This window comes from Pongo pygmaeus, chromosome 19, assembly GCF_028885625.2.
Source record: "Pongo pygmaeus isolate AG05252 chromosome 19, NHGRI_mPonPyg2-v2.0_pri, whole genome shotgun sequence".
NCBI classification, from domain to species: Eukaryota; Metazoa; Chordata; class Mammalia; order Primates; family Hominidae; genus Pongo; species Pongo pygmaeus.
The window spans coordinates 79,058,968-79,084,855 of record NC_072392.2 but is presented as its reverse complement, the minus strand read 5'-3'; the positions used below and the strand labels follow the sequence as shown (position 1 = coordinate 79,084,855).

The 25,888-nt window shown below is 49.8% G+C and overlaps 1 protein-coding gene across 8 annotated transcripts in view; it reads left to right on the top strand.

The window, feature by feature from the left end:
- The first annotated feature begins 4,376 nt into the window (after positions 1–4,376).
- Positions 4,377–25,888, top strand: part of MAPT (microtubule associated protein tau) — a 131,813-nt gene continuing 110,301 nt past the window's right edge. For 4 of the 8 annotated variants that reach the window (XM_054458844.2, XM_054458842.2, XM_063656805.1 and 1 more), the window contains exon 1: positions 4,447–4,756. The gene's annotated coding sequence lies outside the window, so the exon portion shown is untranslated. Of the gene's footprint in view, positions 4,757–25,888 lie in introns of all 8 variants that reach the window. The other 4 variants (XM_054458846.2, XM_054458847.2, XM_054458848.2 and 1 more) reach the window with 3 other exon arrangements.

The following is a 25,888-nucleotide window of genomic DNA, read 5'->3' as shown; positions in this document are numbered from 1 at the left end:
CATATTGCCATAGGGTGCCACAATATAAAAAAGGTTAAATACTCTCTGACACAGAAGTATCCAATGATGACTTCTCTCTCATGCATTTAATTGAAAATCTGGTTTTTATCCTTCTCTTCTAGTTCTCTAACTCTCTCCCCTCCTCCCAAATCATAGCCTATTCAGACATATGTCTGAATCTCATGATAGACAAGTTCAGGTTCTTTTCCCAGGTTCTTTTTACCACACACCCCCCCCACCCCCACATAAAAAGTATATATGGCAGAGGCTAGGTTCCACCCAAATCCTTTCTCCTCTTCTTCCTGGGCCCACAACTCTCCTACATACATTGGTATCCCTTGCGCTTAGGGATGGTCACGTGACTAAGTTCTAACAGTGGAACATGATCAGATGCCACTTCCAGCCTCTAAGAGAGCCAGTGTGTTTCCTCCATAAGCTCCTTCTCTTCCTCCCAACTGGAGACTCTAAATGATGACCATGCCTCAAGCAAGCAAACAACAAGTCCCTCAGGGGTGATGTAGGCTGCAAATGGAAGGAGCTTGAGTCCCAAACCTTCCACGGAGAAGGCTGGCTACCAACCTGGATCACTCACCCAAGACGTCTCAAAGAGTTGGTTTGAACCATTATGTTTTGGGGTCTATTTATTACAACGGTTTAGCTTGCTCTGTGAATAGATTTAGTGGCAGAGCCTCCAGATTCTACAGATATATTGGTCTCAGTCCTAACCCCATCTGGAACACCATTAAATAAAGGAACCGAAAACCCAGAGAAGGTAATGAATTTGTCTAAGGTCATACAAGATGGCTAGGATCAGGACCCAACTCTCCAGTTTTCTTTCTTCTCTGCTATTCTGCCTTCTGCGGTCCTACATAAGTGGGCATGTTTGTGTAACATACGCGGCCATGAGATTTCTCTTTCAGCAAGAGAAAGGGACAGGAAGAAAGAGAGGGAATGCATTTCCTTGGCCTGAATTAGTGTGAGCCATTAGTTACCTACATTGACTAAATTATCTGGAATGAACATTCAACTCAACATCACATATAGTTAAAATGACAGATCTACTTAAGATTGTTTCTAGCATTCATTATTTCAATTTAGGCAAATATGACCATTCAGTGTGAGGGGACCACAGTGTCATTAGGTCCCTGTCAGTTCTCAATTATACTGTTATCTTAGAGGGGGAAAAATGTGAAACTTGAATGTAGAGGAGTGTTGATTTGACTGCTACAGTTTATTTTATGTATAGAAATAAAATAATGTGTAGAAAAAGCATTATTACAAAGATGATAATGAAATAACTAGTATTTATAATAGTATAATAGTATAGTATTTATAATAGTATGATAGTTTAATGCCTATTTGTCAGACTTTGTGTAAGGAACTTTATACACACACACACACATACCTCATTTAATTCCTATATCAATCAGCTTTTGCTGTGGTAACAACTCCTCAAATCTCGGTGACTTGCACAACAAATGTTTATTTCTTTTCTTTTTTTTTTTTTTTTGACACCAAGTCTTGCTCTGTCACCCAGGCTGGAGTGCAGTGGTGCAATCTCGGCTCACTGCAACCTCTGCCTCCCAGGTTCAAGCGATTCTCCTGCCTCAGCCTCTCGAGTAGCTGGGAACACAGGCATGCGCCACCACGTCTGGTTAATTTTCGTGATTTTAGTAGAGATGGGATTTCACCATGTTGCTCAGGCTGGCCTTGAACTCCTGACCTCAAGCGATCCACCCACGTCAGCCTCCCAAAGTGCTGGCATTACAGGCATGAGCCACTGCGCCCAGCCCCAAATGTTTATTTCCTGCTCATGTGACATGTACTTCCTCGAGTTTTTCCCTCCTGAGATCTAAGCTGAAGGAACAGCTCTCTGGAGCCACGCCATTCTGGTGGCGGGAAGGAAGAGTAAAAGTGGTAGAACCTTGCAATGCCTCTTGAAGCGCCTGCTTGGAATGTCTACATCATGTAAATGGTAATGGACAAGTATGTATAATCCCCACACCAAAAAAAGGGGACACTATTGGGGACAATAACCACATTTCAATGCTGCAAGACGGATATTGACTCCACCCCCTTCCCACTTTCAGAGAGAAGAAGAGTAACTTTGCTGAACTCCTTCTAGAGACTGGAAATGTCCCTTCCAGTTGGGGTGATTACGGAAGGCTTCGGTAAAATTTGAGCTAGGGTTTGAAGGTTAGGTAGACTACTAGTGGGTGAAGAAAGAACAAGGACCTTTGTAGGCAAAGGAAAACCTCAGAATTACAGAGGTGGAAAAGAGTTCTAGTCAAGCCACTTCAGCTGGCTACAGACTAGGTGGGAAAGAAAACGAGAGAACAGGGACTCACATGAGGGGGGGTCAGGGTATTGGGGGGACACTTGAAAGCTAAACGAAGGGGTTGAACTTCATTTAGGAGGCAGCTAGAAGCTTTTACATATTTTTGAGCAAGAGATTGCCATAATTAAAATGATCTGGGCCAGGCGTGGTTGCTCACATCTGTAATCCCAGCACTGTGGGAGGCTGAGGAGCTTGGGTCACCTGAGGTCAGGAGTTTGAGACCAGCCTGGCCAACATGGTGAAATCCCGTCCTACTAAAAATACAAAAATTAGCCGGGAGTAGTGGCACATGCCTGTAATCCCAGTAGCTGGGAGGCTGAGACAGGAAAATCGCTTGAACCCGGGAAACAGAGGTTGCAGTGAGCCGAGATCATGCCACTGCACTCCAGCCTGGGCAACAGAGCGAAACTCCACCTCAAAAAAACAAAACAAACAAACACAAAAAACAAAAATAAATAAATAAAATGATCACTTCTGAATACTGATCTAACTAGGGGTTGCAGGGTGGGCTGATATAGGGAGAAACTGGAGAGCAAGGAGATCACTAAGGTCCCTACATGTCCAGAACCAAGATAAAGGTCTTGAACTAGGATGGTGGCAGTTAGAACAACAACAACAAAAAGTCAATTCCAGGCTGAGTGCAGTGGCTCATGCCTGTAATCCCAACGCTTTGGGAGGCTGAGGTGGGAGAATCACTTGAGCCCAGGAGTTAGAAAGCAGCCTGGGCAACACTGCAAGACCTCCTCTCTAAAAAAAAAAAAGAAAAAAAGTTACCCAAGTGTGGTGGTGCCCACCTGTAGTCCCAGCAACTCAGAAGGCTGACGTGGGAAGATTGCTTGAGCCCCAGGAGTTCAAGCTTGCCGTGAGCTAAAATTGTGCCACTGCACTCCAGCCTGAGCAAGACCTTGTCTCCAAAAAAAGGTCAATTCCACTGACTTTTCTAAGGCGTACACCGTCAAGGGGCAACTCCATCCCTAGGCCATTGGCTTATGAGACATTCTGTAGTCAGAAGGCTAGGGCAGGTGGCTTTGAGCAAGCCGCCATGGTGGTTCTCACTCCTACTTCTTTGGGTATATGCCCCTCTGTTTAAAAATAAAGTTAATATGGATTTAAAAAGAAAAAGAAAAAGGTCAGTTCCAGAAACTGTGTGAATAAAGCATTTTACTTGCTTTTTCTATGAATCTATAACATATGTTGATTTTTTAAAAAGAATATAAGAGCTATGCAAATTGGAGCTTCAAGACAACTTCCCATCTCCCTAGGAGGAGATGGCTGCCCTAAACCCAATACATAGAAATCCTCCCACTGCCAGGGCTTAAACTTGATGTTGGGGAAATGAAAAATCCAAGGTAAGGCCAAAGCCTGGGGCCTGGGTGACCAGCAGAATGAGGACCACTGGTCAGTTTCAGGCTGAGGTACGTCTTCCAGGGAACAATCTCTAGCTGGCCCTTAAACATTCAGACTTCAAGCTCTACTTACAGCATAAAGGTGTTTCAAAAGATGTGATACAAATAACTGCAAATGCTCTGCGATGTGTTAAGCACTATTTGAAATTCGTCTAATTTAAGATTTTTTTTCTAACGTAACAGATACATCATAGATTCAAATGTTTTTGTTTTTTTTTTTAAAGTACAGTTCAACTGTATTGTAACTGAGTTAGCTTGCTTTAAGCCGATTTGTTAAGGAAAGGATTCACCTTGGTCATTAACAAAAAAGGTGGGAAAAAGGCAAGGAGAAAGGAAGCAGCCTGGGGGGAAAGAGACCTTAGCCAGTGGGGCGGTTTCGGGACTAGGAGGGTCGGGGCGGACGGACTCGGGGGCCGGCCACGTGGAAGGCCGCTCTGGACCTCTCTAGGAGAGAACACCGCCCCAGGCTGACTGAAAGCAAAGGGCAGCGGACCCAGCGGCGGAGCCACTGGCCTTGCCCCGATCCCGCATGGCCCGAAGGATGACACCCAACCCTCCAACGAGACAAAGGCTCCAACTACAGGAGGCGGAGAGAGCGCGTGCGCCACGGAACGCGCGTGCGCGCTGCGGTCAGCGCCGCGGCCTGAGGCGTAGCGGGAGGGGGACCGGGAAAGGGCAGCGCCGAGAGGAACCAGCCGGGAGGCGCCGGACGGCCGAGCGGCAGGGCGCTCGCGCGCGCCCACTGGTGGCCGGAGGAGAAGGCTCCCGTGGAGGCCGCGCTGCCCGCCCCCTCCCCTGGGGAGGCTCGCGCTCCCGCTGCTCGCGCCTGCGCCGCCCGCCGGCCTCGGGAACGCGCCCTCTTCGCCGGCGCGCGCCCTCGCAGTCACCGCCACCCACCAGCTCCGGCACCAACAGCAGCGCCGCTGCCACCGCCCACCTTCTGCCGCCGCCACCACAGCCACCTTCTCCTCCTCCGCTGTCCTCTCCCGTCCTCGCCTCTGTCGACTATCAGGTAAGCGCCGCGGCTCCGAAATCTGCCTCGCCGTCCGCCTCTGTGCACCCCTGCGCCGCCGCCCCTCGCCCTCCCCCTCCGCAGACTGGGGCTTCGTGCGCCGGGCATCGGTCGGGGCCACCGCAGGGCCCCTCCCTGCCTCCCCTGCTCGGGGACTGGGGCCAGGGCGGCCTGGAAAGGGACCTGAGCAAGGGATGCACGCACGCGTGAGTGCGCGCGTGTGTGTGTGCTGGAGGGTCTTCACCACCCGCTTCGCGCCGACCCCAGGTGGAGGCTGTGCCGGCAGGGTGGGGCGCGGCGGCGGTGACTTGGGGGAGGGGGCTGCCCTTCACTCTCGACCGCAGCCTTTTGCCGCAATGGGCGTGTGAGAGTGTGTGTGTGTGTGTGTGTGTGGAGGGGTCCGATAACGACCCCCGAAACCGAATCTGAAATCCGCTGCCCCTGCCGCTGTTCGCCATCAGCTCTAAGGAAGATGTGGATCGGGTTCTAGAAAAGATGACTCCCTGCACGCCCCTCCCTGCACCTCCCGAGCAGTGATTCCGACAGGGCCTTCACTGCCCCTGATTTTAGGCGGGGGCCGGCCCCCTCCCCTTTTCCTCCTTCAGAAACCCGTAGGGGACATTTGGGGGCTGGGAGAAATCTAGGGGATGGGGAGGGGTCCACGCGCTGTCACTTTAGTTGCCCTTCCCCCTGCGCACGCCTGGCACAGAGACGCGAGCAGCGCCGTGCCTGAGAACAGTGCGCGGATCCCAGTGTGCACGGTCGCAAAGGCAGGGTTCACCTGGCCTGGCGATGTGGACGGACTCGGCGGCCGCTGGTCCCTGCTCGCGGGCAGGCACAGCCGCAGCCATGCACGGATGGGCGCGGGGCTGCAGGTGCATCTCGGGGCGGATTTCTTTCTCAGCGCTCGGGGCGCAGGGCGCCCGGCGTGTGCGCTCCCTGCCGGAGGCGCGGGGCTGGCGCGCAGGGCTCGCCCCTCACTGCGGCAGTGGGTGTGGACCCTGGTGGGCGAGGAGGGGGGAGGATAGGCTGTGCCTCCTCCCACTCCCGCCCCCACCCCCCCTTTTTTCCCCCTCGGAACGCGAGGTGCCATCTTTTTTCGGCGTGTCACGTCTTTACGGTGCCATGCCAAACCGGGTGGCCGGGCTTCGTAGGACAGGGCGGGGCCTGGAATTAAAGGGAGGGGGACAATCAGCGCTGAAATCTTGGCGTTTTGCTGCTGCGGGCGTGAGCACTGGGGGCGTTCGCCCAGCACCTTCTTCGGGGGCTCTTTGCTTTGTCTGTAGAGGTTACGTGATCTGCGCTCCCAGCCCTGGTTTCTGGCTTTTATTCTGAGGGTGTTTAGCTAACCTCTCCCCTACGCCCACGCGCCTCTCTTTCCTTTTTCGCTCCTCATTTCCGAGCCCATTGTTGGATCTCGAGGCTTGCTGGGGTCAATGAACCCGAGTCAACCCCCCGACCCCCGGCACGCATGGAACGGGCGTGACCGCGCGCAGCCTCGTCTCGGAGTCTGCCGGCGCCGGGAAGCTTCTGAAGGGATGGGATTCCAGTCTCCGTGCGCGCTGCGGGCGGCGGCAGAGGGATCTCGCCCCTCCTTACACCCCAAGTGTTCTGAGGGCCACGCTACACCAGGTTGCCCAGCGAGGGACGCTGGCTACCCATCCGGGCATGGGTGGGGAGCCCTGGCGGGGCCTCTGCGGCTTTATGCCCTGTTGCTTCGCCTGGCCGGAGAATGTGAGGAGGGGGCATAAGGTTACTGGTGCTGCGGCCACACCCATCTTTCTGAGCCCACTGGACGGGGCGCAGAGGGGGGATTGCCATGGGACCCACAGGCGTCCGGAGAGGGGATCTTGGGGCTGGCCTCACCCCTTCCCTGCGGAGCTTGGGGACCCTGGGGTGGGGGGGCCGCGCCCAGTCGGCCTCCTGGAGGACACGGGAGGAAGCCCCCAACCCCTGCACCTGAGGCTCTTTCTGATTGGCCCCTGGAGGCCGCATACACGCAGATAGGCGGCCCTGGGTGTATTTTTATTAATATTATGTCCGTACTGATTAATATTATTTATCTTAAATAAATTTCACCCGTGTCCAAGTTCACCGCGCCCCCAAAACCGAGTCTGGGGCGGCAAGGGGAACTCCTGGCCAACAAATCCGAGCCTCGCCCTCCTGTGATGAACCTGGTACGCGCGGTTTTCTGGTTAATTCTATCGCTGAAAACTGGTGCGGGGGGCGCACTTCTGAGACGAACGAGCATCGAGGAGCTGAATCCTCCACGCGGGCTGCCCAGGTTGATCTGAATTTCTGGGGAATGGCTTGGCTGCCCACCCGGGCCGACCCTCCTCGACGGTGGCGTAGAGGGCTGGAGCCTGGGTGCTGCGAGGCTCCTCGCATGGCTGGGCCCGCCGCGAGGGGTTGCAGAGCAGCTCAGGGATCGATTCAAGCATCTTCTTTCCTCCCTCGCCCCCAAACAGAGCTGGGCGCGGGGTTCCCCTTCCAGATGGAGCGAGGGTCTCGGGGTGGCCCTGGAAAAGGGGAGCCCGCGGCCACAGCTGCGTATTGCCATCTCGCGAGCAGAGATGTCACCTCCTGCCTTTGGAGGAAAGGGAGCCCGGTGGGGATGAGCGCATTTAGCCCAATGCCGGGAACAAAGCGCACTCCGCGCTTCTGCGATTTCGCTCCATTTTGAAATGTGTTGGCGCTTTGGTGGGGCCGCTGCGGTGGGCAAGGCCGGGGGCGCTGTTAATGAAGGAACCTCAGGGGGACGGACGGTCCTTCGTAGGAAACTATCCTGGCTTTGCGCGGGCTTTAAGGAAATGGCTTCGCTCCAGGACCTCGAGGGATGCAGCTTTTGCGCGGATGACGGTGAGGTGCTGAACCAGCCGCTGCGCCTCTGGAAATGTCTGGGCACGGATCCTGGGGCCATCGACGACTCCTCCCCATCCCCGGCAGGCGGGAGCTCTTACATTCCGAGCGAGTGACCCCTCTCACCCTCTGGCGCTCACACACCTGTAACTCCAAACCTCCGTCTCAGAATGGTCTAGGCTGGAAGGGATGATGGGGGCTCCGACAGCGACTGCCTAGCTCACCCCTCTGCGTGCTTAGGCTCCAGGCTCAGCAGGACCAATCTGAGTTTTGTCTGATCCCCCTCGCCCCCTTAACTGACCCATCCTACAGGAGACAGGGAAATGTCTTTCCTACCGCGGTTGATTCTGGGGTGTCATTTTGTGTTTTGTGATGGCTGCTTATATTTACTGTATAAGAATTGTTTATTTTCCATCTCCAAATCCTCCCTCTACATAAACAAATTAATGGATAAACAGATAAGTGTATCCCCTGCCCCCACCCCCTGCTACGCAGGTCCGGAGTGACTCTTGAAGCTCATACATTCCTTGGCCAAGTTTGCTTCTCTAGCAGACGTTTATATAGCAATAACCTGGCTTGGCTCTTGGGTTCACCTTTGGACGATTTGGGGAAGGGGCTTGTTGGCTTTGCTGGTTTTTGGATGAGTGACAGTCCATGACTGTTCCTGCTGGAAGGGCGTGACTTTTAAGTGGTTTCTAATATCAGGCATTGCTCCTCCGACAGGAACAAAAGAAATGGATACTGCCCATAAATTGCTGGAAAACTTAGAATCGGTTTGATTGAGGAAAGGTTAGATTTATTCCGGTTGGAAAAAGTGGCCTTTCTATTAAACGTGCCCTTTGACCCTCATGCCCTTGGAGGTCAGTGCCAGCCTGGAGATGGGATAAGATTGTGGTTTTCCTTCTGCCTTTTTAACATCCGTTGTTACAGTCCATTTGTTGAAAATTTAAAGAAACTGTTTTATTCCACTTTCCCTCAGCATTTATATGTGTGGTTTCAGTAGCTCTGTGGCTATATGTACGAACACGTGTTATTTTTCCAATTGGACATGTGATAATTTTCCAACTAGACCTTACCTTCTATTGATGTATTTATTTAGCATCTTCCTTACTCCCTCTTTGAAAAAGAATCACTCAAAAACAAATAAAAACAGCCGTAGGGGCCTAATACAGTGCTAGACATACAAGAGGTATTCGGTCCATACCAAATGGATTTTATCCATGAAGGATAAATGGGGAAATACAGTGGGAAGCGGGTGGGAAACTGCGTTTGACTCTGCTCCTTCCTCCACCACCACTTTCCTCATCACTGTGTTCAGAGACCCCCAAAGCCCCCTCACACTCCCAGAAACACCCCCCTGGCCACTCCTAACTTGCCATGCCCAGGAGTTAGGTGCTTCCACTAGTGACATGGAGCTGGCGTTTGGGGGGCACCTCAGCAGGTGATGGGAAGAGGAGACCCCAGCCTTACCAGCTGGGCTGCAGCAGGGAGAGGAGTCCTTGTGTTCCAGCAGGGACTCTCAGCTGTTTTCCTGTAAAACCGTGGTTCTCAACTGGGGGCCACTGAGATGTCTAGAGAGATGTTTTTGTTTTCACAACTCGGGGAGGGTGCTACTGACATCTCGTGGGTAGAGGCCAGGAATGCTGTTAAACATCCTACAAGGCACAGGACAGTCTCCTACATCAAAATATGACCCAGCCCCAATGTCACCACTGCTGGGGTTGACACCGGCACCGCTATCTTAATTACATTCATTGAGTGTCTTTTAGGAGGCCCTATTCTAAGTGCTTGCTAAGATTATCTCATTTAATCCTCACAACACTTCCCCTGTGTAGCAGGTGCTGTTATTATCTCCGTGATGGGGAAACTGAAGCACAGAGAGGGTTAGTAACTTGCTAAAAGTCACAGAGCCAGTGGGCGGTGGAGCTGGGTGCCTGACACTAGTTCTCTCCCCTCTCAGCCACATGTGGGTTTACTTGGCCATTGTGGACTAGTCTGGGAACCCAAATATGATCTATAACATTGACCCAGTAGAATATTGATTCCAAAACCACTGTCTCACAAATGACTTTTTACAAAAGTCTGTAATTGGAGCATGACCCAGAATAAGGTTAGGGAGATGTGGAGTTAAAGCTCTCAATTTGTTATCTGGCCCTGACACAGAGAGCGAGGCATTTCACTCTACACTGGTGCTCTGTTTATAAAACAAAGAGCAAATATCTCTTCCTAAGGTCCTTAAACCTCTTCTCCCTAATCCAGGGTTTCTGGACTGCTCTGCCATATGATGGGGCAGCTGGTTTGATTGACCCAGGGAAGGCTGGAAATCAATACTGGGGGATCAAGATGTAGATTCAGTGTGGCCAAGGTCAAGTCTCTGAAGTTTAGGGACATCAGATCCCCAGCTTAGGTTCTGTACCTCAGCAAGGTGAAAGTGTTGATGCCCACTGATGAGGCCAGCTCTGAGATTGTGGGTGTGGGTTGAGTTGGGTGGGCATAGGCAAGTCCTCATGTAAGAATCCTTTGGCAAAGATGGGCCCGGGAGGCTTTTCTCACTTCCTGGGGCCCAGGCTTTGCAATAAATATTCCATTATACTGTGGTGCCTTGGGGCTACCTGAGAATCTTCTGTCTGGCCCCTGTTGCCTTGCCAAAGAGGTTGCTGTCCAAGAATTCCTTTCCTGTCTCCAGGTGCAATGCTCCTGCCACCTCTGCCAGGTTCCCTGCCTGCCCATATGGCTCCCAGCTGAGTGTGAGGAGGAATTTGAGGCTGGCCCAGGACAGGTTTTGAGCTTTCTGGGTTCTCCGGTTAGGAAACTTTCTGTAAGCATGCAGATAGAATGGGCTTCAGCAAAATACGAACTCGAACAACTTCCAGGTATATTCCCTTAATTTTCTTTGCTTTTTTCATATTTCATCGGGCTCCATGCTGAGCCCAATCAGAGACCCGACAGAAATCCAAACACCATGTCAGCAAGTCCCCAAGAAATGCATTTTGTGCCAAGGCTATTCAAGGAGGGTTTGGGAGCAGCTCAAGGGCAGACACTGTTACCCCTCCCCCAGGTCCCCAGTGCAGGGCAGTGTTCTGCATGTGGAGGCAGTTTGGCCTAATGGTTAAGGAGGTAGGCTCTGATCAGGCCTCCTGGGCATAAGTCCCCAACTCCCTGCTCACTGTGAGACCTAAGCCATGTTGTTTAGCTGCTTGGAGAGTTTTTTTTCATCCATAACTTGGAGTATGATGGTACCTGTCTCACGGGTTGCCATGGGGTTCAGACAAGCTAACCCGGTACTCACTAGGGCCAAGCACATAGTAACTGCTCAGTAAATGGCATCATTGGCGGTGTCCTGTGGATATGTGCTTGTGATTGGCTGAATGAGCAGAGGGGTCTAAAGGTCCTGGTGATGCAATCAGTTGTACAGATAAATTGTTACACTGAGTAGGGCTCAAGATAGGAAAAGTCAGCAACTGCCCAGCTCCCCTGCACCAAACCGTTTGGGCAGAAGTGGATCCTCTGAAAATTGCACACACCCATGTTTAAATGTACACACAGAACTCCTGCCACAGCCAAGTGGAGATCTGTCATCTGCTGTCCGTGCCTCATCTTCCTGAAATCCACTCCGTGCCAGGAATAAACTGCATGCTCTCCACCAGCCCAAACCGACCTGCCCTCCCTCCAGCCATCCCAGGCAGGGTGACCTGGCTTAGTACATCGGGTTCAGAGATCTTTCCAGTTTACTCGTTGAATAAAAAGTGAGGGCTGATCAAGAAAGTAATGGCAGTCAGGGAGGGCGAAGGAGGTAAAGAAGAGATTTTACAAATGAAGTAATTCAACAGAGTGCTGACGTTGGTAAACTGGCAAACAGATTTCAGGGTGGTTGGTTGAGAGTAGAGTAGAAAAGGGTTAAATAAAGCAAACTTGTGGTGTACTGAATCTTAGGAATTCCATGTATCCAGTAAGTGTAGTCATTTATGAATTAATAAATTAGGCTTAAGAAGCCTTCTTATCCTTAAATCAAGACTGAGTAACAATATATCAGTTTTAAAAAGTCATTATATCAGAAAATCATTTAAATGATACACATAGATTTCCAAGATTTTACTTTAACCAAAACTATATAAATGTGAATTCGTTCACCCATCTTTTGACACAGGGCTCAGGTCTTCTCTTGGTGTCTGGATCAGCCAGTTGAAATTTCTTGTCTGTTTTGCCTATGCCGCATTAATAATGCACTGTCTGGGTCCTCCGATTTCAGTTTGGATTTTGGGTTTACATTGTGGAGTCATCTGAATGCAGAATCCTTCAGGGATTTTACTTTTTTTTTTTTTCTTCATGGTCTTTACCATCCCATTTGATAGTAAATATTACTCACCTTTATGAAGTCTTTCCAAAACATTCAACTTAATTTTCTTAAAATCATTGAATGATTTGAAGAGTTTATTTTTCCCTCTGCACTTGTACTCCATCAGCTTGCACCTTATTTTTTTATCTTTTTTTGAGACGGAGTCTCGCTCTATCGCCCAGGCTCAAGTGCAATGGCGCGACCTTGGCTCACTGCAACCTCCACCTCCTGGGTTCAAGCAGTTCTGCCTCAGCCTCCACCGTAGCTGGGACTACAGGTATACACTATAATGCTCGACTGATTTTTGTATTTTTGTAGAGATGGGGTTTCGCCATGTTGGCCAGGCTGGTCCCAAACTTCTGACCCAAGTGATCCACCCACCTCGGCCTCCCAAAGTGCTGGGATTACAGGCGTGAGCCACCGCGCCTGGCCAGCTTGCACCTTATTTAGGGTATGTGATTATTATAGCAAGTCTGGTGTACATAGAAGATTTTGAATGGGCACAGATGACCTTTAGTAAGTGCTTGGCTGTGATAAGAGGCAGTCCTGACTGCAGATCAGGCTGTGTGGACCCCGGCCTTGCATGTTTACAGACCTTCATGTCTTACTCTTACAGGGTATCAGAAGAACACCTACTGGGGAAACTTTTAAATAAGTAAAAGGTGGGCGTTCTCCCTGCCCATCTTATGTCTGTCTGCCAGGACTAGCACAGCACTTTGAAGTCATTCACATAGAATCCCAACTTAAGAGGGCACTACAAAATCCTCCCCATCAGACTGAAAATAAGTTTAAATTCCCTTTGCTATATTAACTCCCCTGAGGAAAGAGTCTTAGATCAATGTCAAACACTAAAAACAGTTTTAAATCAGCAAGTGAGAATTAAATCTGAAGCCATTGATAATAACGTTTCATTCATTCCTCTCCTTTGGCCCCGTCCACCCTACTGCTAAATCCAGGCATCAAAGAGAACAGGGACATAATTATCCCTGGTCCCAGCTGCTGGTTTTCCTTCCAGCCTATGGCCCAGTTTTCTGTTTTACTGAGAAGGCTGGTGATGTTGTCTTGGGATCTAAGTCTGCAGTTTTACCACAAAAAGTCCAGGGATGCACTTTCATGCTTGTGTCCTCCTCCCTGGGATAGCAAGGATCTTAGAAGACCCCTGGCTTCGTAATTGCTTGTCATGTGCTCTACAGACGTCACAGAATGCCAAGAACGAGGTGCTGGGAAGGACCAATTCATGGAACTGTGGGACGGTGCTCCTCCCCCAGGGTAAAGGACAGCTCCTCCTCCTGAATTGGAGCCAGCATTCTAAATCATGTGTCAACAGAGTTGTCCTGGATCGGATCCAGTTCTGCCATTGATTTGCAGGTCATTTCAATGGTACCTGTTTCCAGTTGTTCTTAATTGAACAGTGGCACCAAACTATTGTCTTATCTCATCCCCCTCCCATGGCCTGTCCCTCAAAAAGAGACTTCTTGGGTAATTAATCAGGGCAACATCAGGCAGTCTGGGCGCAGTGGCTCACGCCTGTAATCCCAGCACTTTGGGAGGCCGAGGCAGGCGGATCATGAGGTTAGGAGATCGAGACCATCCTGGCTAACACGGTGAAACCCCATCTCTACTAAAAATACAAAAAATTAGCCGGGCGTGGTGGCGGGCGCCTGTAGTCCCAGCTACTCGAGAGGCTGAGGCAGGGGAATGGCATGAACCCGGGAGGTGGAGCTTGCAGTGAGCCGAGATCGCGCCACTGCACTCCAGCCTGGGCGACAGAGCTAGACTTCATCTCAAAAAAAAAAAAAAAAAGAATCTCTTTGGTTTTATATATATATATAAATGAGGCCAGGCTCAGTGGCTCACACTTGTAATCCCAGCACTGTGGGAGGATCACTTGAAGCCAGAAGTCTGAGACTGGCCTGGGCAACAAAGCAAGACCCTGTCTCTACAAAAGAAAACTGTAAAAATTAGCTGGGCATGATGGCATGCGTCTGTAGCCCTAGCTACTTGGGAGGCTGAAGCAGGAGGATCACTTGAGCCCAGGAGTTCAAGGCTACAGTGAGCTATGATTGTCCCACAGCACTCCAGCCTGGGTAACACAGCAAGGCCCTGTCTCTAAACTTTTTTTTTTTTAATTCTATTTATATTTACATGTATTTAAATGTGAATATTCACTACCTATTTGTTGCATGCCTGCATTTTTTATACTGGGCTTTCTGAAAACCTGAACAGCTTTCTACTTTGACAATGTATCAGAATTTAAATCAGCAATATGTTAATAAGCCAAGTAAAGGTTATATATGCAAATAAAACTGTTGTCTATAACCTCCTGTTACATCGGGGCACAGCAAAAGTCATGGTGTAGTCGCATGTGAACCTGTCCCTTTCATAGCTGCTCATTGCCAGGAAACATCAGGAATAGCCGTTTGGAAGAGTCGCCAGCCCTCCCACCATCCGTTTTCTGTCTTGTCTTTTCCCTATGAGCAGGGGAAATTCCACGCTGGCCCCAATCCCCAGTGCAGCGGCTCAGCCTCTGCCTCTGCTGCTGGTCTCCATGAGGCCAGCTTAGAAACGGAGGATTTTGCAGAACATCCCTAAATCCGCTTGAATAATGGAGTGATCATTCATAAACTCACCTGAACCTTATTAAAACCTATTTAATATTTTTCCTGGATAATCCTATAGGGATAACTTGCCTCCTGGGCTTCTCTCCACCTGGTTCAGTTCTTCCTTTAGTGGTGAAGTTCCTCCCTTCTTAGCATCTCAGCTATGCCTGAGAAAAGGCCAGCAGTGGCTGCACTCTGTTCCCTGTGGAGTGTTAATAAAGACTGAATAAATTGAAATAAATCCCTTTCAATGTCACTAAAGTGCTATAAATAATCATGAACCAATGTTTGATGGCTGATGAGAAATGCAAGAAAAAATTTTTAATCAGTAGGATTCATGTTAGAAGTTGACAATCTGGGCCAAGTTAAAAAAATAAAAATAAAAAGACTTTTAAAAAGATCTTATCATTTGTTACCAGCAAGACTGAATTCCAGAAGCGAGCCACTCCCTCATTTTGTGGGCCCCTGTTATCACTGGCTGCTTAGGGTTGCCAAGCCCTGAATTCATTTGTCAACTAAGAGATTTTTGGCCAAGATTAAGATTTCCCATGCCCCCATATTTCCATCTGAGAAATGGAGATTATGCTGTCTTCCCCCTCAGAATGGACGATAATGTGGTCTCTCTTCTCTTTGCATAGTCATAGAACTGAAATAAAACAACTTAAGAGAATTCCTTTGAGCTTCTCAGAAGTGCTGCAGGGCTGGGGGATGCCTCCCGGGAGCCGCAGTCAGGTGCTGATCTGAAGTCTTTGGTGGGCTGACTTTAGCCTGACCTGAATAGTATAGCTGCTGCCACCTGGCTCCCTTAGCGCCAGTCAGACGGTGCAGCTGGTTCCTAGGGGTGAGGGCTGAGCCAGCAGGGTCCGTGCCCAGGAGGGATGCATGGGTGGCCACAGCCCAGCCTGCACTGATCTTGTCTGTCCCCTTCTTTGGAAGGAAGGAGACCCAAACCAGGGTGCATGACAGTGGGTGGGGGTGCCTTGAGCATGACCTCAAGTGATTTCCAGCCCCTGCCAGTGCTGACTTCCCTGGGGAAGGGCTGGGACTTCCTTCTGGGCTCAAGTCACGACCCTTGGATGGAATTTCCTGGGAGCTTTTCTGTTTTTTCTGGAGTTTTCAGTTTCTTCCCAACCCGACAGGGACTTGGTACAGAATCTCATATTCTAATTATGCCCAGGAGCAGCTTCTCCCCACCACTCACAGCGTTTAGCATGTGACAGGAATCGATTAAGGCATGAGTGATTAAATTAAAGCCAGGCGTTGACTTGGATGGTGTAATATTCTGACAACTGTTTGGTGGCAAAGGCACGGGGCAGGCTTGTTAATTGAACTGCTTGCACCTGGAATTTGAATTGAGCCAGAGTGGGGCTGAAGTCAGTTTGCCTTCACCCTGTGAATGGAGGGTTTCTCCAGAGCGTGGATGGTGGGAGGTATTTCAGGGTGTATGCATAACCCCCACCCTGACAATGGCCCATCTTTTCTCCAGCATGGCCAGGTTTGAGTGCCAGTCCTGGGTGTCCGGAGGCCCCATAGCCTTGCGTTTTAGTAAAATGCTGCCCCCATTACCACCTGGTCTGTGCACTTCGGTCACTAGAATTTGCCATCTTCCAGTCCCGAATGTGGCAAGCCATGGAGCCTTAAGCTCTTCTCCCTCCGCATCCTGGAACAGACCCGCCAGTTTCTTCCAGGCATTTCCTCAGTTTGCCCCTCTCTTTCCAGTCACACTCTCACCAGTGATAAAATGATTTTAGGCCTTACCATCTCACCCTCGGATCCTTATGGAAACAATAATGAGTTGTTCCCTGTTTCAATTCCAAAATTCATATCCAATCCGTTTTGCATGCCATTGCCAAATTCTTCCCAGAGCAACCCTGTCACCTGCCCTGGCCCTCTCCAAGTGTGGTCCTGCCATGGGCATCGCCTGCTAAGCCAAGCTGGCCTCGAGCTGCCTGCCCGGGTCCCCACACCTTGGCCCACCTCCCTGCCCAGTCCCACCTCCCGCTTCCTGCCAGCCTGCCCTGTGGCTCCTTCATAGACGCTGTGCTCTTTCTGCCCCTTGCTCACCCATGGCAGCCTTGCCCCTCTCTCCCTGCCCCACCCCCTATTTAAATCACTCTGACCTTCCTCAGTGTTCATCCTCCCTGAAGCTTTCCCCAGCCTTGGCACTCAAGGTCCAGAGGCTACGCGTTTCCTCTCACCTGTGGCAGCGCCGCGCTCCCCAGTGCCTCACAGTTTCCTTCTTGCCACCGCTTCCTGTGTAGGACTCATCTGCCCACAGGTTGCACGTCCTATGTGGGCAAGGACTGTGTCTTACGTGACTTTCCTTCTCCAGTCACAGAGCTGGGCACATAGATAGCTCAAAACCCTCTTTATTAACACAGTTGGATGCTGAGAAATCAAACAGGCCGATGTCAAGTGAGCTCTCCTTATTTAAATCAATTCAGTTCTCCACCTCCTAGCACTCAGTTCCAGTACTCTATATACTTGGAAATGATAAAAAACACATTTCCTTTAAAACATTCTATAATCGTTCCTTTGCCCTACTTCAGACCAACTTAACACACTCCCCATTGGTCCAAATGAGTTTTGCTATACGAAGATGCTGATAATAATAGCAGCAGTGGATTATTCTACTAAAACCATTGCCTCGTTAATCCTCAGTCCCAACGAGGTGGGGATTATTATCCTCATTTTGCAGAGAAGCAAACTGAGGCTCAGAGATTTCACAGCTGGGGAGGGAGCTAGATCATGCTTCTGTGCAGGCCTAAGCTCTCCCCCACTTGCCTTCCTGTCTCTGCAACCTCAGAGCATCCCCCATCTGGTTCCACCGCCTGTGCTAGTTGTGCGGGAGCCAAAAGACACGTCTTTAGTGCTAAGGACTGGAGAAGCCATGCCCTCCAGCCTCTGTGAATGGGTCATATGTAACATGAGCCTGGAGAAATTATTTGAAACCGAAGGCAAGCCTCTAAACCAGGCTGCTGCTTCATGGCGCCGGTGACGGCAGAACCAAATTTAGTGCTGTGGGCAGGTCCACACTTATCAAATAGAGAAGCTCATTTTTCTTCCGGCTCACATCAAGCATGAAAAATGTTCACACACACCCCACACACACACATGCTTTCCGGAGGGGTCCATGTGGCTAGAGGCTGGAAGATGTGGATGAGAGGAGCCTGGCGGGTAAGCCCAGGGAAGATGACATTCAGCTTCCCAGACAGCGTCTACAGGGAGAAATTTAATTAAAAGTGGGGCGGTTTCCCTGAGCAAGGCAGACAAAGTCAGCCCTCTACTGTTAACAAAAAGGGTCACAGTGAGAGGGGAGGTGAGACTGAGTCTGTATTTTCCAGTCTGTTGGGCTACACTGCCTGATCCCCCTTCCTCAAAAATCCACTTTACTTTCCCCATGTCTACACCAATGTGGTTCACACTCTGGGACCAGGAAAAGGGGGAGTGATGGGGAACAGAGAAGGGAGGAGCTCACACAGCTGAGGCTGGGGTTATGCATATCGAATTACTTAGAATTTGCAACCTCACAGGGTACTTTTATGGCGTTGAAATACACTTCCCACAGCCACCCTCCCTCTAACTAAAAGCAAGAGTCATTTCTCAGTTCTGGTCTTGCCTCCCACCTTCTCCTCCACATTTTAAAAAACCCACCAGCTACAAAGTGAAGATACCATATGTGAGATCCCACCCTAGTTTCTGTTTTATCAGAGTTTGGAGCAGGTGGAGCAGGCAGAGGGATCATTTCAGCCTATAAATTTTATTAAGGGTGAGTACTGAGTCATTCTTCAAGAAGAGTTTTAGAAGCACCCAAAACTGAAGGGTGGAGCCACCTGGAAACTATCATCAGTCCTGGCCCTGAGCATGGCCTGCATAGGCCCCCGTGGATCCCAGCGGGAGCTGCAGAGTGTGGGCACCTTGGCACACAGCCCTGAGTGCAAAATTAGGAGCTGGGCAGAGGGCATCTCTCTGTCGCCATTGGGCAGCCCAGGGCACACTGGTCATAGCCTTAGACCACGAGCACCCTATGCCCGGGGAACAGATGCAACCAGTGTGCCCTGGGCTGCCCAATGACAACAGAGATCGACACCTGGACCCCATGTCACGGAGACTCCACTACTAAGGCTCCTGAGACTACCACCTTCCAGTGGGATAAGCCCTGCCTCCTACTGGGCCCACAATGTGCAGAGAACACTTGGGACTACCTGGCTTTCTGGATACACAAATATTGATCCATTCTGGACAAATTAGAAGGTCAGTCCCAATAAAAAATCGAAGTCAGCTGGGCGTGATGGCTCACTCCTATAATCCCAGCACTTTGGGAGGCTGAGGCGGGCAGATCATTTGAAGCCAGAAGTTCAAGACCAGCCTGGGCAACATAGAAAAACCCTGTCTCTACTAAAAATACAAATAATTAGGCTGGGTGTGGTGGCTCATGCCTGTAATCCCAACACTTTGGGAGGCCGAGGCAGGTGGTCACCTGAGGTCAGGAGTTTGAGACCAGCCTGGCCAACAGGGGGAAACCCCGTGTCTACTAAAAACATAAAAATTAGCCAAGCATGATGGCATGCACCCGTAATCCTGGCTACTAGGGAGGCTAAGACAGGAGAGAATCACTTGAATCCAGGAGGCGGTTGCAGTGAGCCGAGATGGTGCCACTGCACTCCAGCCTGGGTGACAGAGCAAGACTCTGTCTCAAAAAAAAAAAAAAAAAAAAAGCCATGCCTGGTGGTGCACTACCTGTAATCTCAGCTATTTGGGAGGCTGAGGCACGAGAATCACTTGAACCTGGGAGGCAGTGGTTGCAGTGAGCTGAGATCGCGCCACTGCACTCCAGCCTGGGCGACAGAGTGAGTGAGACTCCATTTCAAAAAAATAATAAATCTGAGTCACTTTAATATTGTTATTTGGATGTCAGCCTCTAGGTGTTTGAGACAGGAGAGTGATATGGGGGCACTGGAAACACACAGGCACGGGATGGCCTCACACTTGGGTAGCCCACACGATGTGATTTCAGGGTGCTGGGAGGTCCCTCCACTCCCCAAATTACTAACAAGTGGATAGTACTTTACGGTTTATATGATCTCATTTGATTCTTGACATGAGCCTGTGAGTGAAAAATTCGTTCCCCTCTTCTACAGATTAGGACGTTGAGATTCAGGGAGGTTCAGAGGGATTCAGGGAAGTCAAGTGGCACTTGGAGTCCCGTGGCTAATTTGAGGCCGGTAGGGGATTCGAACCCAGGACTTGTGCCTCTTACGCCTGGGCTTCTGCTCCCTGGGGCATGGTCTTCCCCCTAGCTTTCCCATTCACTGCTTTAGCCTAGGGGTCCTACCCTTTATTAAACTGCCAGTGCCTCACTGCTTTTCTCCCCCAAAGACCAAAAAAAAAAAAGTGTTTTTGCTTTTGTTTTGTTTTTCATAGGACAGAGACCTGGAATTTCAGCTTGAGAATTTATACCATATGATAAATAAATCAACAGATGGCTTTTTCCTTAAAAAAAAAAAAAAAACTCTAAGATGTATTTGCAGGGAGGCATAATTTGTGCCAAAAAGTGCTCACCACACTGTAGTCATGGGGGCAGGAGGCAGCCGCAGGTGAAGGGAGAAATCTCGGAGTCCAAGCAGCCCCCTTCTGGGCTGAATTGGGGAGCTGGGGGCGCTGCTGGCCCTGCCAGGTTCTCCTAGGAGGCGGCAGCTCATATGGCTGTGGGAGGAGGCAGAGGGAGCCTCATATGCACCCACATTTCCAGGGATCTAGAAGACAGAAAGAAGAAAACCACCATTATGTTAAAGCAGTTAGGTAACACATCCTGTAATACAAGTTATTTTTTCCACATCTAAAGGCTAAAAATAGTTGTTAGAATTTAAAGATAATTGGTAAATGAGTTTCTGTCCTTCTAGTTTCACATCAAATGGAATCATGCTGCCTTCACATTACTAGTGCCCGTTATTTGTGTTTAATTTCCACAACGTTGTCTAATTCCACTCTTTGGGCTTCCCCAGGGATCCAGCCTCCCTCACTCGCCCATCGCATGGAGATGCTTTATTCATCTTTGTGTCCTCTGTGCTGGGCATAGCGCATGGCACAGAATAAGCACTCAGTAATTGATTCATGAGTGAATAAATGAATGAGTGGGTGAGTTCAATATCGACTACAAAAACCCTAAGGCCACACTGGTGAGTGGCTGTGCCTGTAGTCCCAGCTGCTCGGGAATCTGAGGCAGGAGGATCTCTTGAGCCCAGGAGTTTGAAACTAGCCTGGGCGATATAGCGAGAACCTGTCGCAAATGACAAAAACAGGGCCAGGTGCAGTGGCTCACGCCTGGAATCCCAGCACTTTAGGAGGCCAAGATGGGAGGATCACTTGAGGCCAGGAGTTCGACACCAGCCTGGGCAACATAGGGAGACCCTGTCTCTACAAAAATTTTTGTAAAAATTAGCTTGGCATGGTGGTGTGCACTTGTAGTACCAGCTACTCGGGAGGCTGAGGCAGGAGGATCACTTGAGCCCAGGAAATTGAGGCTGCAGCGAGCCATGATGGCGCCACTGCACTGCAGCCTGGGCGTCAGAACGAGACCTGTTGTCAAAAAACAAACAAACAAACAAACAAAAGGCCTTTCTTAAAGAGACTTGAGAACAGAAAGGGGAACAGATTCATAACTTATATATTTATTTGTTTATCTTTCCACCTTCCTGGAGGGTGGAGGGGAACAGGTCTGCATTTGGAGTTTTGAATGCTAAAAGTGGGAATACATGCACTGTTTGCCATGATCTGTTCAAAAGTTAAGCCAAATGCCTTAGATTCTCCTGAAAACTGGAATGCCACTGTAAACTATAAGCCCCACATCAAAGATAAAAGATCTTGATTAACAGGGTTGGATCTGTGGGCTGGGCCTCTCCCCGCCACACAAGGAAGAGTGGTGACCAGTTGAAGGAAAATCACTTAAATCCTTGCTGTCTCCTATTAGATGTGGTCCCAGGTAGGGCTGTCAGAATTAGCAAATTAAAACACAGGGCATCTATGTAAATTAGAATTTCAGGTAACAACAAATAATTGGCATAGGCTACGTAATGTCCCTCAAAGATATCAGGTCCTAATCTCCAGAACCTGTAAATGTGATCTTATTTGGAAAAGGGGTCTTTGCAGATGTGGTTAAATTAAGGATTTTGAGATGGGGGGATTATCCTGTATTATCTAGGCAGGTCCTAAATGCAGTCACACTCATCCTTGTAAGAGGAAGGAAGAGGGAGATGGAAAACACAGAAGAGAAGACAATGTGGTGATGGAGGCAGAGATTGGAGTGATGTGACCACAAGCCAAGGACTGCTGGCAGCCACCAGCAGCCAGAAAAGGCCAGGAACCAATTTTCTCTTGGAGCTCCAGAGGGAGTGTGGCCCTGCTGACACCTTAGCTTCAACCTAGTGATCCTGATTTTGGACTTTGGCCTTCAGATGTGTGAGGGAATGAATATCTGTTGTTTTAAGCCACCAAGTTTGTGGTCATTTCCTACAACAGCCACAGGAATCAAAAACAGTAAGTATGCCCCATGCAATGTTTGGGACACACACCAAAAATATTACTTGTTGTTCACCTGAAATTCAAATTTAACTGGGTCTCTTGTATTTTATTTGGCCAACCTAGTTCCCAGGCCCAAAGAAAGAGGCTTTTGAAATTTGCAAGAAAGCTGGTTGGAGCTGTCAGAAAGTGGACTTTGTAAACACAGTACTACCAAACCAATTTGAACTGTACTACCTCTAGACAAAAGAGAGGGCAGTCAGACAGTTATTCGTGGTTTCTTCTTTCAACAGTCGTTTGAGCACTTACTACAAAACAGAAGCTATGTGTAAGGGTGGAGGCGTTAGCTGTTAATCAGGACCTCCAGGCTAAGTTACTGTATTAGTCTGTTTTCACACTGCTGATAAAGACATACCCGAGACTGGGCAATTTACAAAAGAAAGAGGGTTAATTGGACTTACAGTTCCACGTGGCTGGGGAAGCCTCACAATCATGGCAGAAGGCAAGGAGGAGCAAGCCACATCTTACATGGATGGCAGCAGACAAAGAGAGGGAGAGAGAGCTTGTGCAGGGGAACTCCTCTTTTTAAAACCATCAGATCTTGTTAGACTTATTCACTATCAAGAGAACAGCACAGAAAAGACCTGCCCCCATGATTCAGTTACTTCCCACCAGATCCCTCCCACAACATGTGGGAATTCAAGATGAGATTTGTTACCGTATCAGTTATCAACCCTTCCAGATAAATCACGTGAAATATTGCCATTAACAGAGTGAGCTCAGGTGGTTCTTCAGTGCATTTCTGATACCTGAACCTTCCCTGGGAATTTCACAGCCCATCAGGCTCTCCACCCTTTGATGGCAGGATGGCAGGGCCCAGATTCTGCAGGAGGAGATGTTACCGCAGGCCTGAAAGGGAGGGAGGGGCAGATGCTACAGGAAGATGCTGGCTCTGGATTCACTGGAGGAGCTTTCAAGGGAAGTAGATGCACACTGTCTCCATCATTTCATGTCCATCACACTCTAAAATGCTTTGGACAAGGAGCAAATGTTAAAGACAAATGTGGTCCATTTTCCTGTACAAAGAGGGCTGTCCCCATGCCAGGCTGTTGGCACTGGTGGGCATGAGGATTCTCTGCTGCCCTGGTGGGGGTGTTCTCTCACTCACCATTGGCTCTCTGACACCTGGAGAGACCCCCACCCTTGGGCTTTCGTGATACTCACAGAATCCACACTATCGGAGCTTTAAGGAGCCTGGGTCAACTGGAACAGGCAGGGGGTACTAGGACAGCCCAGCATTGCCCCAAAATATCCGGGCCTGATAAAAGAGAAAAACAGGTAGCTCACAGGAAAAGGATAAAAAAAGGAGGAGGGATTTAACATGAAAAGGTGCTTGATCTCCCTCATAACAAAAAGACTGCTGATTCCATCTAGGCAAGTGACAGAAAAAAATAAAATTTAATTTAAAAAGACTGCTGATAAAACCACAGCGAGACGCTGCTGCTCAGGGATCTGAGGGTGTGGGCAGCCAAGCTGCTGCGCATCATGGGTGGGAGAGGAAGTCCACACCCCTGGAGCAGAGGGCGGCTGATCTGTCAGATGCCCTTTGACAGCACCGCAGCATCCAAGAATTAACCCTTTCTATGTGAGCAGAGGCATCCATGGGGGGACACACTGGTGAATCATCTGTTATGCAGAAGTCTGGAAAACATCAGGATGGAACTGGTGAAATAAGTGTGGCCTCTGACAGAATGGAGCAGTCCCTCTGCGTTGCTGCGGGTGCCCCTCAGATCCTGCGGGTCAGTGAGAAAAGCAGTGAGGAACAAGGCGGGTACTGTGCACTGTCCTCTGTGTGCAAGGAAGGCCAGCGCATGCGACCGAGTCCACACAGACACAGCCTAATTCTGGAAGGAAGAATGAGAATGCAGTTTCAGTGGTGGCCTCTGGTGGGGAGAAACTGGGTGGAGGGAGATGTCATTTCCATTTGTCTACTATTAATGTTGTATTACCATGCTTAAATATTACTTTTTACCTTTTTTTTTTTTTGAGACAGGGTCTCTCTCTGTTGCCCAGGCAGGAGTGCAGTGGCGCGATCATGGTTCACTGCAGCCTCAACCTCCCAGGCGCAAGCAATTCTCCCACCTCAGCCTCCTGAGTAGCTGGGACTACAGGCACGCATGCCACCATGCCCAGCTATTTTTTTTTTTAATCGAGATGGAGCCTTTCTGTGTTGCCCAGGCTGGTCTCAAACTCCTGGGCTCAAGCAATCCTGCCTCAGCCTCCCAAAGGGCTGAGATTATGTGAGTCACCCTTCCCAGCCAATTACTTTTTAAAAAAGATTAAATGCATGTATACGCTCAGGCGTCAGCACACTTGGAAAGGATAAGAATATCTGGAAGAAGGGTTCTTTTAAAAGGCTCCTCAAGTGATGCTGGCAGGCATGACGAATGTCCTTGGTCACAAAGCTCTGATCTGGCCTAACTCTCTCATGTTAGAGACTGGAGTGTGTGTGTGTGTGTGTGCGCGCACGCACGCAAAGTGTGGGGGGATGGGAGTGTGTGTGGTGTGTAAGCATGAGTGTATATGTGTGTGGGGGGGGGTGATGTATGAGCATGTGTGTGTCTGTGTGTGTGTAATGTGTGTGTGAGGTATGTGGTGTGTGTGTGTGTGAGCATGTGTGTGTGATGTGTGTGTGGTGTGTGAGCATGTGTGTGTGGTGTGTGAGCATGTGTGTGTGGTGTGTGTGTGAGTGTGTGATTGTGTATGTGTGAGCATGTGTGGTGTGTTTGTGTGGCGTGTGAGCATGTGTGTGTGATGTGTCTGTGTGTGGTGTGTGTGTGTGTTATGTGTAAGTGTGTGTGGTGCACGTATGTGGCATGTGAGCGTGTGTGTGCAATGTGTCTGTGAGCATGTGTGAGTGTGTGTGTGTTCAGCATATATAAGGCATGTAACTGAACACAGCACTTTAGAGTGCTCTCCTGGAGTCAGAGGGGTGGGTAGAAGGAGAAGGGAGGTGGGCTAGTGTGCTGAAGTGTCTACTCCTTGTCATGGTCTGTGACAACCCAGACTAGCCCACGAGCCACCCTGGTCCCTGCATTTCCAATGAGACCTCGGTGGACACGTTCCCTGAGGTGAGGCTGACTGATGTCATTTGACGATCTTGATGCCAAATCCTTTTATATCAAAAACAACCAGAACACTCTCTTTTCTCTTAGTGCTTTCACCCAGATGACCACATTTCATCCTCCCAGCCACTCCGGTCCAGGTGGCACTGCTGGTTTGAAAGAAAGGCCTCCCCTGGAGTAACTTCCGTGGGTGGATTCACACCCTGCCCACAGTCCTGTCCCAGTCAGCCCACGATGGTGGTCTCCAGTTCCTCCAGAATTCCCGCTTTTCAGCTCATCCCCACATTCCCGGAGGGACTGAGAGCGCAGCCCCAGGGCCCTGCTCTTTGGGGGCAGTCTCCACACCCAGAGAAGCAGCAAGGCATTCCTAGGTTTCTCTTTCAGATGCAGAACTTCAGTGTTCAGAGATGTTCCCACCAGTCCTCAGAGGGCTCAGTTCAGCTTTAATGACTGCACCGTTGCGTGGGCTCTGCAGAGGGCAGGTGGCCCAGCGTGGCTGACTGCAGTTTTCCTGACCTGGAGCCTGAGCCTGCCCCGCTGTTTATTAATTAAGGATCACTCTGCTTGCAGAACCCTGAACTCCCCAGAACTGTGAGGTGGGAGAACCCTGAGAGGCCACCTGGCCCCACTTCCCACCTGCTGCCCAAACCCCCTCTCTGCCTTCCTGACAGTCACCCCAACTCCCAGTGATCCC